The following is a 16,627-nucleotide window of genomic DNA, read 5'->3' as shown; positions in this document are numbered from 1 at the left end:
CCACCTTCATGACTTAAGCACCTCCCAAAGGCCCCACCTCCAAATGCCATCATTCTTTGGCACTTAGGATTTCAACAGATGTATTGGGGGGGTGGGGGGGGGAGGACACAAACATTCAGACCATAGCACTCCCGTTCTGCATAGGCTCCCTGCCCATAAGCCCCTGGATGGTCTCATGCTGTGAGGGACTCCTGGGTAATGGGGCTGTTCAGGCGCCACCCAGGAGAGCTTGTGTGCTGCTGTGTCTCCTGGTCACGTCTTCTTCCCGGAGGAGCCCCCGATCCCCGGAACCCCCTACAGTTTGCTAAGGAGCCCTGGGGAAATCACAGGTCTGACCCTTAGAGGATGACGACTATCTGGCCCAAGGCGCAGGTTTTGCAGCGGTCACGTGGCGAGACTCTAAGGACGGCGAGGCCGGAAAGGCTTAGGAAAGCATCTGCTTGCCATGGGGACTTGGGCAGCTGCTGTCTGGCCTGGCCGGGTCTTGGCTTTCCTGCGGGAAGCTGCTGCGGAAGCGCCACCGACTTTGTTAGACCCGAACCACAAAGCCTAACTGCCTGGCTTTAATGCCGAGCCAAACCTGAACATGGCCCCCGTGGGTGGGCCTTTTCAGCCTCAGCAGGTGCTGTGCTGGACCGAGAGCAGGCAAAGCCCGACCGCCAGGTCTTGGGCTCTGGGCGTGTTGTAGATTTGGGACACCCCTCCGTGGGGTCCAAGTCTGTCAAAATATCCTGGGTGCCGCCCCGCACCATCTGGGTCCCTTCCAGATGTGCGCAAGGAAGCACTCGCTCTCCCAGGAGACCAAGAGAAACGGAGCCGCCCAGGGGCATTTCTGACACAGATGAGGGAGTGTGTTCCGAGCTTGGGATGCCCGCTGAAGCTGCAGGTCCCGGGAAGGCCAACCGCAGGGACCCTGAGGCCTCCGTGCACTCAGGGCAGATCCGACTCGGAACCCCTCGAGGGGGCGGCCCTCTGCTCTCGGCTCGCTGTGCGGGCCCGGCCTGGTTACCTGCGGTCCGCAACAAGCACTGGCCACCTGTTCCCTCGCCTTCCTCCTGCCGCACCCACCAGGCCGTGTGCGTGTTCCCTCAGCTTTCCCAGGAAGGCAAGGCTCTTTTGTCCACCCCTCACCGGGTAAGCCATCAGGATGAAAAGGGTCACGTGCCCCCATTTCAAACACTGCTGAAAATTCAGGCTGTCACCCTGACTAGCCCCTGACCGTGACGAGTCTTCCTGGTTCACTTCTACGACAACGTTGCTCTGCCAAGATGCTTCAGTCCCTCTTGGGTAGGACCCCTCCAGACAAAAGGGTCTGGGGGAGAAGAGGGGCCGACGGAAACGACATAGTCTGATTACTGAAAGGACACAGTGATTCTGCGACCGTGGAGCAAAAGCCAGCCCTAGGCTTGGGGACCTGCCGGGCACGGACAGGGCTTTGTGATCTTGGTGTTCCAGAACTGCTCCTGGAAGCTTAGCCCTCCTCCTGAGGGAAGCCGGAGGCGCTGCCCTCCTAAGCTGCCACGACGCTGGTGATGCAAACTGACTGCCGGGCCTGGAGGCAGCCTGACAGCACTGTCACACAGCCAGGGGCGGGCCCGGCGGGGTGGCCCAGAGTTCATCCTGCTTCTGCCACTCTCCACCCAGAGACAGCATCGCAGTCCACAGGGCCGGCGCTCGGGCCTACAAGGTTGCCCACCCCTACTCCCGCCAGTCCCAAACCCCGGGCCGTCACCCCTGCTTGCGACCGAGAGGCTCTAAATCAGAGGTTCCCACCACCCCGTCCTCAGGTTCCGTGAATTGGCTAGAGTGGCTCACGGAACTCAGGCAAACAAGCTACCCGGTAGCTCACCTCTCGATTGTGAAAGGATGGAGCTCAGGAAGAGCCAGACACAAGAGCTGCCTGCGTATGTGGGCAGAGGGGCGAGGCTGCCGTACCATCAGAGTGCGGCCCTCCCCCACACACCTGCAAGTTCAAACACCTGAAACCTCCCTCAACGCCTCCCTTCGGGGTTTTCTGGAGGCTTCCTCACTCACTCTGCAGCCCCTCGGCCCTCCCTGGCAGCGGAGGGAGGAGGAATGAAAGCGCCCATCCTCTAAGCACATGGTCCACTCACCTGGCAATCAGGCCCCGTGCTTGGGAGATGCCCGGACTCACCTCATTGACATAACAAGACACCTTCATCTTTTAGGGATTCCTTCCTCAAGCTTTGGGATTAGAAGCATTTGGGGAGGTCTGAGACAGACCCTGGAACAAGACCAGCTATGTATTTTGGTTTACTTTTTTATTATGTTTTTAATGTTTATTTATTCATTTCTGAGACACAAAAAGAGAACACTCACTCCCCCACAAAGGAGGAGGGGCAGAGAGAGAGACAGAGAGACACAGAATCCAAAGCGGCCTCCAGGATCTGAGCTGTCAGCACAGACCCTACGACGCAGGGCTCCAACAGACAAACCGTGAGATCACGACCTGAGCCAAAGTCGCACACTTAACCGAATGAGACGCCCAGATGCTCCACGTAGATATTTGAAAGAAATGTATTTTAGTCATCTCAATGACCACAAATATATTTTCTGCATATGCCATAATATCACACCAGCACTTCAACTATCGTGAACACTTGCACCTGTGAGCAAGGGAGCGACAGAAGCTTGGAACCCAACTTTCCACTCTTTGCGAAGACACCCAGAATTAATTAGGATTGTTGGACCACGCAGGGATTCCATTCTGAATCTTTCGATGGCACACCAAACCGTTTTCCACCACAACTGTATCCTGTCACGGTCCCGCCAAAAGTGTACAAGAATTCACATCTGACACAGGGACTGGGCCACTTCCAAGTGCCCCCAGGTACTCCACCCCATCTCCTCCGGGCTGCTGGGGCCAAGGTCCCACTGGCTCAATGGAGCACCTGCCATGGCATTTGGGGAAGGGCAGGGGCTGTGAGGGCTCTGGGGCTCTGGAAGCCAGCAGCAGATCCCTCCTCCAGGGGACCAGAAACTGGGCAGAGCAGGAGGAGGACAGGGAGGAAGAGGAGGATGGAGAGGGAGATGGTGCCTCCTCCTCCTCCACATCCGCCTCCTCCTCTTCGTCCTCCCCTCCCACAGCAGTGCATCCAACAGGAGCAGGATGCACTGCTCTTCCTCAAGCTTCCAGAGCTCACTCCTCTGACTCTCGGGCAGACAGTGCCTCGCCCTCCTCCTCCACCTCCTCCACCTCCTCCACCTCCTCCACCTCCTCCACCTCTACGTGCTCCACGTCCCCCTCCACATCCACCTCCTCTTCCGCATGCACCTGCTCCGCTTCCACAATATACACCTCCTCCACCTCCACCACCTCCACCTCCACCTCCACCACCTCCACCTCCACCACCTCCACCTCCTCGTCCTCCGCCTCCCACAGCGGTACATCCCATGGCAGCGGGGCCTGTCTGGGCTCCTCCTCGGCCTTGCAGAGCTCACTCATCTGACACAGGGGCATGATGGTCGCCAGACCCTGAAGACAGAAGAGGGGTGGCTCCTCAGGGGGAGGCCCAGCCCACAGAGCCCGGGCTCCCAGGCCTGAGAGCGGGGCCGCGTGGGGGTTGGGGGCCGACGGGTCCCCTCTGGGGTGGGATGGGCGAGCCCCCGGCCCCACGCGCGGAGCACGCACCTCGCCTGGACAACCGACTGGCACGCGGCCGCGCTTCCTCTGCTCTGTGACCTCGGGACTCCTGCCTCAGACCAAGGCCTCAACTCCAGAGCTCTCCGAGCCCCTGGAAGACGGAGGGAGGGAGGGAGGGAGGGAGGGACGGAGGGAGCGAGGGAGGGAGGGGGCGCCTCAGGGTCTCAGGGTGGGGGCAGACCGCGTGCACCGCCCCGGGCCCCCACCCCCCACTGCGGCCAGGAGATTCTGGCCAGGACTCTGGCCGCCACCCCACCCCGGGAGCCCCCACCCCATCCAGCCTGGACCTGCCCCTTCTGGGCCTCCGCTGACAGCCAGAGCGGACCCGAGCGGCAGGGCAGGCCTCCTGGGCCCTACGTGGGTGTCCTGGGCTGGGAGGCAGCGCCTCCTCTCTCCCCTGCACCCCGGCCAGGGCCCGGGATCCTGCCTCGGCTGACCGGGGTCCAGCCCCGCACACCCAGGCCCTCCCCTCGCCCGGCCCCACCGCGGGGGCGGCTTTCCGACGGCGGCCCCGGGGCTGGGGTCCAAGGGGCCTCCGGCCGTCCTCCCGCAGGGCTCTCCCGGGGAGCCCCGGGCCCGCTGCCTCCCACCAGAGCCCTCCCGGCCCGGCGAGGTCCGGGCCAAGGCGGCTGGCGTCGCACGAGGCGACCAAGTCCGGGGAGGCCCGGGGCCGATGGCAGGGGCTCACATGGGTTCCTTGGGGTCCCTCAGCCCTGTCCTCTCGTCCCCATCCGGACTCCCTGGGCGGCCTGGGCCTCGGGCTCTGCCGCCTGACGCCGGCTCCTCGCGCGCAACCAGCTCTCAGTCGGGCTGGGACCCAGAGCCCGAGGCCGCCCACGCCTCACGCCCTGGTCACAGTCGTCGTGGTCGCGCCACCCTGCGGCCTCCACCGCCGCCCCCACCGCCGGACTCATTCCCCTCTGGGTCCCGGCTCCCTCGCTCCTCCCTCTGGGCCTCACCTCGAAGCCCACGAGGCTCGGCGCCCTTCCCGCGCCTGAAGGGATGCCTGACGGGATTCCAGGCGCGGCCGGAAGACGCCGACGACGCCGAGGCCCCCTCGCCCCGCCCCGCCCCACCCCGCCCCGCCAGTCTCCTGAGACCCGGATGCGGAAGTCCAGACACCCCGCGGGCCCTTATTCCCACTAGGGGCTTCCCTAGGCTGCCGCTAGGGGTCGCCTTCCGGGCCGGGGCCACCGTTCTGGGGGTCGGAGTCCCTCCCTTGGTGTTCCCTCCGTGGCCTCCTGCACCCCGGGGATGGCCTGGGCGCGTGGCCGCTGACGAAGGGAACTCGTGCCCCTCAGATCGGGGTCCGAAGGTCTCTGGGACGCACCGCCCAGGCTCAGTGACGGGGCGCCCGCCACCTCTGGCCACCCGATGCAGGGGCTCCCCGGGCCTGCGGCACGGACTGACTTCGTAGCTCTGGGCTGGGGTGGACCTGGTCTCCTGACAGCACCTGGGCCCTCCTCCCCTCTGCCCGCCGGAGCGGCTGCTCCCGACCGACCGACAGCGGGTCCTCGGTTCTCCCCAGCTCACCCATCCGACCCCCACTCCCGGTCCGGGTGATCCGAGACCCGGATGCCCAAGTCCAGCCTCGCCCAGTGTCCCCATCCCTCCCGGGGGCCTGCGTGGACTGACTCTGTTGTGGGGTCCTGGCTCCTTTGCCTGCAGATCCCTCTGCTCCTCATTAGGAATCGCCCCAGGACACGGGCCCTGCCCTCTTCAGAACTGAGGTGTCCCAGTGCTCCCCCCGCCCCCTGCGCCTCCTCCGGTGTCTCTGAGACCCGGCTGCGGAAGTCTGGCCCGACTCTCCTCCGCGAGTCCCCATGCCTCCCAAGGGCCCTTCTCAGAAGGCGTGAGGTCTTGAACTTTGGGACGTCCCCTCTGTCCTGGGGACCTGAGTCACTCAGTCCTCCCTCTGACCCCCACCTGGACACCGTGGCCCCGTCCTGCGTCCCTGCCCTTTCCTGACCTAGGATCCTGTCCCTCACCCCAAGGTCCTCAGCTTCCTCAGATCCCCGAGGCACAGTTGAGTGGACGGGGCCTGCGGCCACCCTCTACAGGTAGCCCGGCACCGCGGCCCAGGCTGATCTCCTCTCCCCGGGGCGGGATGGGCCCTGCGGATCTCCATGAAGTCCCGACACCTGCTGCAGAAGAGCCTGGGCCCGTCCCCGCTATTATTCCTGCCACCCCGCCACACACACTTCCGACTTTTCTCTCTTCCAACCGTTCCTGCTGGTTACTTGGTCCTGCTCAGATAGGCCTGAACAAAGCCTCCTGTTTTCTTGCTCCTAGGACAAGTTGTCCTCAGAGGAGTGTCTCAGTTGGTAGCCCCCCTTCTATTCCTCCCCCCTCTCTTCTTGCTTTGGTCTCTTCTAGCTGTTCTTGCTGGTTGGTTGGTTCTGCTCCGACAGGGCCCCAACAAAGTGTTCTATTTTCTTGACCCCATGTCAAGTTGTCCTCAGAGTATTGTTGCAGTTGGTAGCCCCCCCCCCCCGTTTATTCCTGTCGCACCGCCCCCCCCCCCCACACACAGACAGTTCTTGCTTTGGTCTCTTCCAACTGTAATCACTGGTTTGTTGGTCATGCTCAGATATGTCACAACAAAGAGTTCTGTTGCCTTGTCCCCAACACAAGTTGTCCTCAGAGTAGGGACTCAGTTGGCAGCCCCCCTTTTACTCCTGCTCCCTCCCACTTACCGGTTTGGTCTCTTCCAACGATTCCTGATGTGTAGTTGGTCCTGCTCAACAGGCCCCTATAAAGAGTCCTGTTTTCTTGCCCCCTGGGTCAAGTTGTGTTCCGAGTAGGGTCTCAGTTACTAGGCCCCTTTCATTCCTACTCACCACACTTCCTGCTTTGGTCTCTTCCAACTCTTCCTGCTGGTTAGATGGTCCTACTCATACTGGCTCCAAAAGAGTCTTAATTTACTTGCCTGCTTTGTCATGTTGTTCTCAGAGTATGGTCTCAGCCGGTAGCCCCCCTTTTATTCCTGCCCCCCCAATTCCTGCTTTGGCCTCTTCCAACTGTTCCCACTGGTTAGTTGGTCCTACTCAGATTGGCCCCCAAAGAGTCCCATTATCTTGCCGCCAGGTTAAGTTGTCCTCAGAATTGGGTCCCATTTGGCAGCCCCCCTCTTATCCCCCCCCCATTCCCGCTTGGCTCTCTTCCAAAGGCTCCTGCTGGTTATTTGCTCCTGCTCAGATAGGACCGAACAGTCTTGTTTTCTTACCATCTAGATCAAGTTGTCCCCAGAGTAGGGTCTTACTTGGTAGCCCCCCCTTTATTTTCCTGCCCTCCCACACTGTCTACTTTGGTCTCTTCCAACGGTTCCTGCTTGTTACTTGGTCCTGCTCAGATAGGGCCCAACAAAGAGTCCTATTTTCTTTCCCCCAGGTCAAGTGGTCATCAGAGTAGGGAGTCAGTTGGGGCCCCCCTCTTTTATTCCTATTGCCCACCCCACACTTCCTGCTTCGGTCTTTTCAACCTGTTCCTGCTGGTTAATTGGTCCTGCTCAGATAGGCCCCAACTACGAGTCCTATTTTTATTCCACTAGGTCAAGTTGACCTCAGAGTAGGATTTCAGGTGGTAGCCTAACCCCTTTTATTCCTGCCTCCCCCTTCCTGCTTTGGTCTCTTCCAACTGTTCCTATAGGTTAGTTTGTCCTGCTTGTATATGTCTCAACAAAGAATCCTATTTTCCTGCCCCTAGGACAAGTTGTCCTCATAGTTGTGTTTAATTTGGCACCCCCCTTTTGTACCTGCTGACCACCCCCCCACACACACACACACACACACTTCCTGGTTTGGTCTCTTTCAACCACTCCTGCTGGTTAGTTGGTCCTGTTCAGATAAGGCCCAACAAATATTCCTGTTTCCTTGGCCCAGGTCAAGTTGTCCTCAGAGTTGGGTTTAAGTTTGTAGCCCCCCTTTTATTGCTTCCCCCCCTCCACACTTCTCACTTTGGTCTCTTTCATCTCTTCCTGCTGGTTAGTTGGCCCTGCTCAGATAGGCTGCACCATGATTCCTGTTTTCTTTCCCCTTAGGTCAAGTTGTCTCCAGAGTGGGGTCTTAGTTGGTAGCCCCCTTTTATTCCTGATCCACCCAGTTCCTGCTTTGGTATCGTCCAAGTGTTCCTGCTGGTTAATTGTTCCTTCTCAAGTAGGCTGCAAGAAAGAGTCCTAATTTCATGCCCCTAGGTCACGTTGTTCTCAGCGTCTGGTTTAATTTGGTAGTCCCCTTTATATTCCTGCCACTCCTCCAAACACACTTCCTGATTTGGTCTCTTCCAACTGTTCCTGCTGGTTAGTTGGTCCAGCTCACATAGGCACGAACCAAGAGTTCTGTTTTCTTGCCCCCGAGGTCACGTTGTCCTCAGAGTAGGGTGTGTGTTGGTTGCCTCCCTTTTTTCCTGCCCCCCCCCCCACTTCCTGCTTTGGTCCATTCCAACTGTTCTATTGGTTACTTGGTCCTGCTCACATGGGCCACAAAAGGGAGTCCTGTTTTCTTGCCCCCAGGTCAAGTCATCCTCAGATTAGGGTCTCAGTTGGTAGCCCCCGTTTATACCTGCCCTGGCAAACTTCTTGCTTTGGTCTCTTCAACTACTCCTGGTGGCTAGTTGGTCCTGGTCAGATAGGCCCCAACAAAGAGCCCTGTTTACTTGCCCCAGTTCAAGTTGTCCTCAGAGTAGGGTCTTAGTTGGTAGCCCCCCTTTTACTCATGCCTCCCACACTTCCTGCTTTGGTGTCTTCCAGCTCTTCCTGCTGATTAGGTAGTACCGCTCAGATAGGCCAGAAGGAAGAGCCCTGGTTTCTTGCCCCCCAGGTCACGTTGGCCATAGAGTAGGATCTCAGTTGGTGTCCACTTTTATTCCTGCCTCCCCATTTCCTGCTTTGATCTCGTCCAACTGTTCCTGCTCGTCAGTTGGTCCGACTCAGATAGGCCCCAATAAGAGTCATGTTTTCTTGCCTCGTCTGTCAAGTTGTCCACAGGGTAGCATCTCAATTTGTAGCCCCCCATTTGTTCCTGCCCCCCCACCTTCCTGGTTTGGACCTTCCAAATTTTCCTGCTGGTTGGGTGGTCCTGCTCAGATAGGCCACAACAAAAAGTCTTATTTTCTTGCCACCAAGTCAACTTGTCCTCAGAGTAGGATTTCGGTTTGTAGTCCCCCTTTTATTCCCTCCCCACCCCACTTCCTGCTTTGCTCTCTTCCAACTGTTCCTGCTGGTTAGTTCGTCCTTATCAGATAGGTCCCAACAAAGAGCCCTGTTTTCTTGCCCCCTAGATCAAGTTGTCCTCAGAGTACGGTCTCAGTTACTAGCCCCCCCCCTTTTATTCCTGCCCCCCACACTTCCTGCATTAGTCTCTTCCAAATGTTCCTGCTGGTTAGACATCAATCTCAGATAGGCCCCCCAAAAAATGTCCTGTTTTCTGGCCCCCAGAGTCAAGCTGTCCTCAGAGTACGGTCTCAGTTGGGAGCACCATTTTTATTGCTGCCCCCCCGACACTTCCCGCCTTGCACTGTTCCAACCCTTCCTGCTGGTTTAGTTGGTATTGCTCAGATAGGCCCCATCAAAGAAACCTATTTTCTGCCTCCTAGGTAAAGTTGTTTCCAGAGTAGGGTCTTAGTTGGTAGCACCCCTTTTATAGCCCCCCACCACCACTTCTCAATTTAGTCTCTTGCAACTGTTCCTTTATCCTGCTCAGATAGGCCCCAACAAAGAATCCTATTTTCATGCCCCTAGGTCAAGCTGTCCTCAAAGTAGGGTTTAATTGGTAGCCCCCTTTTTATTCCTGCCACTGCCCCCCCCCCACACACACACACACAGTTCCTGCTTTGTTCTCTTCCAACTCTTACTACTGGTTAGTCGGTACTGCTCAGATAGGCCCCAAAATAATCGTGTCTCCTTGCCCCCAGGTCAAGTTGTTCTCAGAGTTGGGTATAAGGTGGTAGCCCCCGCTTTTATTCCTGTACCTCACACACTTCCCTTCGTGGCCTCTTCCAACTTCTCCTGTTAGTTAGTTGCTCCTGCTCAGATAGGCCCCAAGAAAAAGTCCTGTTTTCTTACCCCCAGATTAACTTGCCGTCAGAGTACTGTCTCCATTGGTAGCCCCCTTTTTATTCCTGTCCCACAACGCTTCTTGCTCTGGTCTCTTCCAACTGTTCCTGCTGGTGAGTGCGTCTTCTCAGATAGCCCCGAAGAAAGAGTCCCGTTTCTTGCCCCCAAGGTCAAGTTGTCCTCGGAGTAGGGTCTGACTTGGTTGCCCTGTTTTATGTCTGAACCCCCACACTTCTCGCTTTGGTCTCTTCCAACTCTTCCTGCTGATTAGTTGATCCTGCTCAGAGAGGCCCAGACCAAGTTTCCTGTTTTGTTGCCCCCTAGGTCCAGTTGTCCTCAGAGTAGGGTCTCAGTTGGTTGCCACCATTTTATTTCTTCCCCCCCAATTCCCACTTTGGCCTCTTCCAACTGTTCTTGTGAGTTAGTCGGTCCTGCTCAGATAGGCCCCCCAAAGAATCCTGATTTATTGCCCCCTAGGTCAAGTTGTCCTCAGAGTAGGATCTTAGTTGGTAGACCCCCTTTTATTCCTGCCCCCCCCACACACACTTCCCACATCGGTGTGCTCCAACTGTACCCGCTGGTTGGTTGGTCCTGCTCAGATAGGCCCCACCAAGAGTCCTGTTTTCTTGATCCCTAATTCAAATTGTCCCCAGGGTAGTGTCTCAGTTTGAAGCCCCCCTTTTATTCCCTCCCCCACCACTTCCCGCTTTGATCCCTACCAACTACTCCTGCTGCTTAGTTGGTACTTCTCAGATAGGCCCCAGTAAAGAGTCCTATTTTCCTGCTCCAGGTCACATTGTCCTCAGAGTAGGGTCTCAGTCCGTAGGCCCCTTTTAAGCCAACACCCCTCTTTGGTCTCTTCCAAATTCTCCTGCTGGTTAGTTGGTCCTGGTCAGATAGGCCCTAACAAAGAGTCCTGTTCTCTTGTTCCAGGTTGTCCTCAGAGTAGGGTGTAAATTGGTAGCCCCACTTTTATTGCTGTCCCCCCATTTCCCACTGTGGTCTGCTCCAACTGTTCCTGCTGGTTTGTCGGTCCTGCTTGGTCCCCAACAAAGAGTCCTGTTCTTGCCCTCGAGGTCAAGTTTTCCCCAGAGTATGGTCTCAGTTGGTAGCCTCCCGTTTTATTCCTTCCTCCCCACACTTTCTGCTTGGGTCTCTAACAACTGTTCCTGCTGGTTAGCTGGTCCTGCTTAGATAGGCCCTGCAAAAGAGTCCTGTTTACTTGCCCCCAAGGTCATGTTGTCCTCAGAGTAGTGTGTCAGTTGGGAGCCCTCCTTTTATTAATGCCCCTCCCAACTGACACTTCCCACTTTGGTCTGTTCCAAGTGTTCCTGGAGGTAAGTTGTTCCCTTTCAGATAGGTCCCAACAAAGAGTCCTATTTTCTTGTCCCCAGGTCAAGGGGTCCTTAGAGTTGGATTTAAGTTGGTAGCCCCCCTTTTATTCCTGCACCCCACACACTTCCCTCCTTGGTCTCTTCCAACCTCTTCTGTTGGTTAGTTTGTCCTACTCATATAGGGCCCAACAAAGTGTCCTATTTTCTTGCCCCCTAGAAAATGTTGTCCCCAGAGTAGGGTCTCATTTGTAGCGTCCTTTTCATTCCTGCCCCCCTCCAATTCCTGCTTTGATCTCTTCCAACTGTTCCTGCTGGTTAGTTGGTCCTGCTCAGATAGGCCCAAAGAATAAGTCATGTTTTCTTGCCCCCAGGTAAATTGTCCTCAGAGTTGGGTTTAAGTTCGTAGCCCACCTTGTTTCCTGCACCCCACACGCTTCCCTCCTTGGTCTCGTCCAACCACTCCTGTTGGTAAGTTTGTCCTGCTCATATAGGGCCCAACAAAGAGTCCTATTTTCTCTCCCCTAGGTCATGTTGTCCCCAGAGTAGGTTCTCATTTGTAGCCTCCCTTTGTATTCCTGCTCCCCCCATTCCTGCTTTGTTCTCTCCCAACACTTCCTGCTGTTTAGTTGGTCCTGCTCAGATAGGCCCCAAGAATAAGTCATGTTTTCTTGCCCCAAAGTAAGTTGTCCTCAGAGTTGGGTTTAAGGTGGTAGCACCCCTTTTATTCATGCACCACACACAATTCCCTCCTTGGTTTCTTCCAAAATTCTCCTTGTGGTTACTTGGTCCTGCTCAGATATGCCCAAAGAAAGAGTCTTGTTTTCTTGCCCCCTAGGTCAGGTTTTCCCCAGAGTAGGGTCTTACTTTGGCGCCCCCCCACCCCGCTTTACTCCTGCCCCCCCCCCCACTTCCTGCTTTGGTCTCTTCCAACTGTTCCGGGTGGATAGTTTGTCCTGCTTAGATAGGCCCCAACAAAAAGTGCTGTTTTCCTGCCCTCAAATCAAGTTGTCCTCAGAGTATGATTTCAGTTGGGAGTCCCCCTTTTACTACTGCCACCCCCCGACACACACGTCCTGATTTGGTGTCTTTCAACTGTTCCTACTCGTTAGATGTTCCTTCTCAGGCCCCAGCAATACTCCTGTTTTCTTGCCCCGAGTTCAAGTTGTCCTCAGAGTTGAGTTTCAGTTTGTATCCCCCCCCCATTATTCCTGTTCCCCACATACTTCCCTCTTTGATCTGTTTCAACTGTTCCTGCTGGTTAGTTGGTCTTGCTCAGAGAGGCCCCACCAAGATTCCTGTTTTGTTTTGTTTTGTTTTGCTCCCTAGGTCAAGTTGTCCCCAGGGTAGGGTCTCAGATGGTAGCCTCCCCTTTTATTCCTGCCCACCCACACTTTTTGGTTTGGTCTCTTCCAACTGTTCCTGCTGGTTACTTGTTCTACCTAGATAGGCCTCAACAAAAAGTCCTATTTTCCTGCGGCCTAGATCAAGTTGTCACCAGAGGAGGGTCCTAGTTGGTAGCCTCCTCTTTGATTTCTGCCCCCCACCCACACACACACTTTCTGCTTGGGTCTCTTCCAAATGTTCCTGCTTGTTAGTTGGTCTTGCTCAGATAGGCCCCAACAAAAAATCCTGTTTTTTTGCGCCCAGCACAAGTTGTCCTCTGAGTTGGGGCTCAGTCGGTAGTACCCCTTTTCTTCCAGCCCCCCACATACTTTCTGCTTTGGTCTCTTCCATCTGTTCCTGCTGGTTACTTGGTCCTGCTTATATAGCCCTCAACAAAGAGTCCTGTTTTCTTGCCTCCAGGTCAAGTTGTCCTCAGACTAGGGTTTCAGTTGGTACCCCCTTTTATTCCTGCTTCTCCCCCCCCCAACACACACACTTCCTGCTTTCGACTCTTCCTACTGTTCCTCCTGGTTAGTTGGTCCTGCTCAGATAGGCCCCAACAAAGAGTCATTTTCTTGCCACCAGCTCAGATTGTCCAGAGTTGGGTTTCAACTGTTAGCCCCACTTTTTTTCCTGACCCCAACACTCTTCCAGGTTTGGTCTCTTCCAACTGTTACTGCGTGTTAGTTGGTCCTGCTCACATAGGCCCCACCAAGAGTATTGTTTGTTTTAATGCTCCCTAGGTCAAGTTGTCTCCAGAGTAGGGTCTCAGTTGTTAGCCCCCCTTTATTCCTGTCCCCACCCAATTCCCGCTTTGGTCTCTTCCAACAGTTCCTGCTGCTTAGTTGGTCCTGCTCAGATAGGCCCCATCAAAGAGTCCTATTTTCTTGTCCCCTAAGTCAAGTTGTCCTCAGAGTCGGGTCTCAGTCATAGCTCCCATCTTATTCCCCCTTCCCCCAACACACACTTCCCACTTTGGTCTCTTCTAACTGTTCCTCCCAGTTAGATGTCCTGCTCAGATAGACCCCAACAAAGAGTCCTGTTTTCTTGCCCTAGGTTTTCTTGCGTGCCCCACACTTCTGTCTTTGGTCTCTTCCCACTCTTCTTCCTGGTTAGTTAGTCCTGCTCAGATTGTGTGCAACCAAGACTCCTGTTTTCTTGCCCCCTACATCAAGTTGTCCTCAGAGTGGTGTCTCACTTGGTAGCCCATCATTACTGCCCCCACCTTCACTTCCCTTTTGGGTCTTCCAATTACTCTTGCTGGTTAGTAGGTCCTGCTGTGAGAGACCCCAACAAAATGTCCTGTTATCTTGCCCCACGGTCAAGTTCCCTCAGCGCAGTGTTCCAGTTGGTAGCCCCCTTTTATTCCTGCCCCCCTCACTTCCCACTTTGTTTTCTTCCAACTGTTCCTGATGGTTAGTTGGTCCTGCTCAGATAGGCTCAAAGAATCTTGTCTTCTTGCCCCCAGGTCAAGTTTCCTCAGAGTAGGGTTTGGTTGGTAACCCTCCCGTTTCTTCCTGCCACCTACCCCCCCCCCCCCGTTTCTTTCTTTGGTCTCTTCCAACTCCTCCTGCTGGTTAGTTGGGCCTGTTTTCAACAAAAAGTCCTGGTTTCTTGCCCCCGGGTCATGTTGTCCCCAGAGTAGGGCTGTGATGGAGCACGGTGTGAGCATTCGTCTTGTTCCCCAACCTCAGTTTTACCCACAACACCTCAGACACAGCGTTACCCAACGCGCCGGTGTTAGGCGTGAACAGCCGCTTCCTCCGCTGTGCTTGAGAGTCTCTTGTTGTGCTTCTCCATGTTCCTCAGCTCATCCCTCTCCAGATCACAAGGGGATTGTCTTTAGTTTCCATTTGTTCCCTATAGAAAACCTTCTCATTGCCCAAGACCTGCTCACTTTGGGAGCACTTGAGTATGCCCTTTGCAGATCACCTCCTGCAGACACTTGGATTCAGGGTCCCTCAAGCCTACCTCTGAAGCCCTATTTCCTTTCTTCCATATGGTGGTTTCGCTTCCGCTTTCCCAGATTTCTGGCCTCCTGCTTGCAAATTGGATCTCCTTCGGTATTTCCCCCTTTAATTACTTGATTTGCAAGTTCAGAATATACTCCGTTCTGTTGACACAAAGCACTTCACAGGTCCACTGCCATGCCCACCTTGCTTCTCTTGTCCCGAGCCCACTCCCACCCCACCCCGTGTGTCCTCTCCTGCCATTACCTTGATAGGAGATACACTGAATAACGTTCTTTACTGTGGGGCTACTTTTCATAGGGCCTGCTTTACACAGACTCACTCCCAGGGACCATTCCTACTTGTTTAGCTAGACGTGACTAGACGGAACCAATATGAAGTATCTGAAAATAGAGGAGAGTCTGGGTATGGGGTGGCACAAAACCCAAATGAAAGTCATCTTCGCCATAGGTGAGAGGATGGGACAGTGGATTTGGGGATACGTGTTCTCTAGGCGTCTGGACAACTTTGTTCTTAATCTTCACTCTGGATAGGAGGAAAGGGCCCTGCCTGCGAGGATCTTAGCTCCTTGTGCCAGCTCCACCACTGAGGAGCATCATTGGCCCTCTCTGAGAGTCCATACTTTGTGTCTAAAAGGGGAACACCAAGAGGGTCTGAGAGAGGGTCTCCCAAGGTGCCTTTCAGTCCAATGGCTGGAACCCTCGATGGAGCCCCAGGTCTAGAGTCAGGCTTGATCCGTGGGCTGTGTGCTTCCAGACAGGTTTACCAAGCATTCATTCCAGAAGTCAGCGTGTCTTGTATGGCCGTGCCCTGAGAGGATAAGGATTTAAATGGGAGGCAAAAGTAAAACAAAGCCACCATTTCAAAATCATTGGTGCTTTCTCAGGAGGGGGCTCCTAGCATCTCTTCTTCCACAGCATCTCGGCTTCCTTTAGTTGCACACATAAGGATTTTCCCTTCAGTGAGCTCTTTAAGGAGTGGAAGCGGTATTTCACTGTGGCCCTTGAGAGCCCCTGAGCTCTGTTGGTTACTGACAGGGACAGGACCTATTGGTGGGAGGGATGTGGGAGAGAAGAAGATTCATGAAGACACAGTGTGGCACTCTACAGAGAGCAGGCAGAGATTTGATTGGATTTAGGCACTGTTAGGTCCGAAGTCTTCCGTAGGACTGTTGCCTTATGTTCTTTGTTTCAAGAGTCCCCGAATCTCTACTGGGGTTAACAGTCTAGGGCAGGAGGCTCAGCTCGTCCCCTGAAGAAGAAATAGCCACTGTGCCATCTTCAGTCTACATGAAGAAGGGCATGATGGAAATCCCAGTCTCTCTTGGCTAAATCTTCTCAGTCCCAGCATTACAACCCTGGGACCCATGACCACCGCTCAGACGAGTCTGTCTCAGGTAGCTTCCGTGCTCGGGACCCTCTGGGAGAAATGACTGGCCCTCAGGGCTTCAACGGCCCCGGAGACGACCCAGACGTGTCGCCGCCTTACAGGGACCAAACCCCAGGCCGGGCGACTCCAGCAGAGCACAGTTGACCAGGCCAGGAGGACAGCCACGCTGAAGGGAAAGCAATTTCAATCTTGACTCTCCGCGGCTCCCACACAGCCTGGTGCCCACTGGGAGGGCGCCGAGCTCCAGGTTACAGGGCCCGAGGCCCGGCATCTCCACCGGGCAAGCCTGGCTCTGTGGCCTTGCCCTCGGCCGCCCCCACCCCCACCCCCTGGACTCCATCCTTTAACATCCCCCTGTCCCCCCCCCCCCCACCGTTGCTCCCAGTGTCCCGGGAGCCACCCCCTTCCTGGTCCCCATCCCCCGAAGGCACCACCCTTCCCCTGCTGTTGGGTCACCTCACACCCCGAGGGTCTATCTCAGCCACGGCCCAGAAGGAGCGCATCCGTTGTGGACACAAATCCTCGCCACATCCCAGGCCTGCCTTCTCCAGCCCTGCTGGCCACTGCATTCACCTCACCCTCGCCTGCAACCACCAGCCCTCCAGCCCTCCAGCCGCTTTTTCTCACCCCCTGCCGGGCACCGGCCCCTGGCCCGGCCCGCCGCTCGTCTGGCCAGCACTGTTGTCTGACACACCTGGAGCCCGTGTCAGGGTCAGACCCCGTGCTACCCTCTCCTGTGGTCTGGCTTCGAGGTCGCTGTCTCCGGGAGTCCTAACTCCTGGCCCGGTCCCCCTCACGATTCCCTTCCCGGGGCTCCTGCATCCGGCCCAGCTCC

At 55.9% G+C, this 16,627-nt stretch overlaps 1 long non-coding RNA gene across 1 annotated transcript; it reads right to left on the bottom strand.

Moving 5' to 3' along the window:
• Positions 1-3,388: 3,388 nt before the first annotated feature.
• On the bottom strand, positions 3,389-4,668 carry LOC131502644 (uncharacterized). Its single transcript, XR_009257099.1, has 3 exons — positions 4,624-4,668; positions 3,653-3,755; positions 3,389-3,496 (listed from the first exon to the last, which is right to left on the bottom strand). It is a non-coding gene; the product is annotated as an uncharacterized LOC131502644 (long non-coding RNA).
• Positions 4,669-16,627: the final 11,959 nt, after the last annotated feature.

This window comes from Neofelis nebulosa, chromosome X (genome assembly GCF_028018385.1).
Source record: "Neofelis nebulosa isolate mNeoNeb1 chromosome X, mNeoNeb1.pri, whole genome shotgun sequence".
In the NCBI taxonomy this organism is placed as follows: domain Eukaryota; kingdom Metazoa; phylum Chordata; class Mammalia; order Carnivora; family Felidae; genus Neofelis; species Neofelis nebulosa.
Note: the sequence above shows the minus strand (reverse complement) of the source record. Positions and strands in the feature narration are given on the sequence as shown.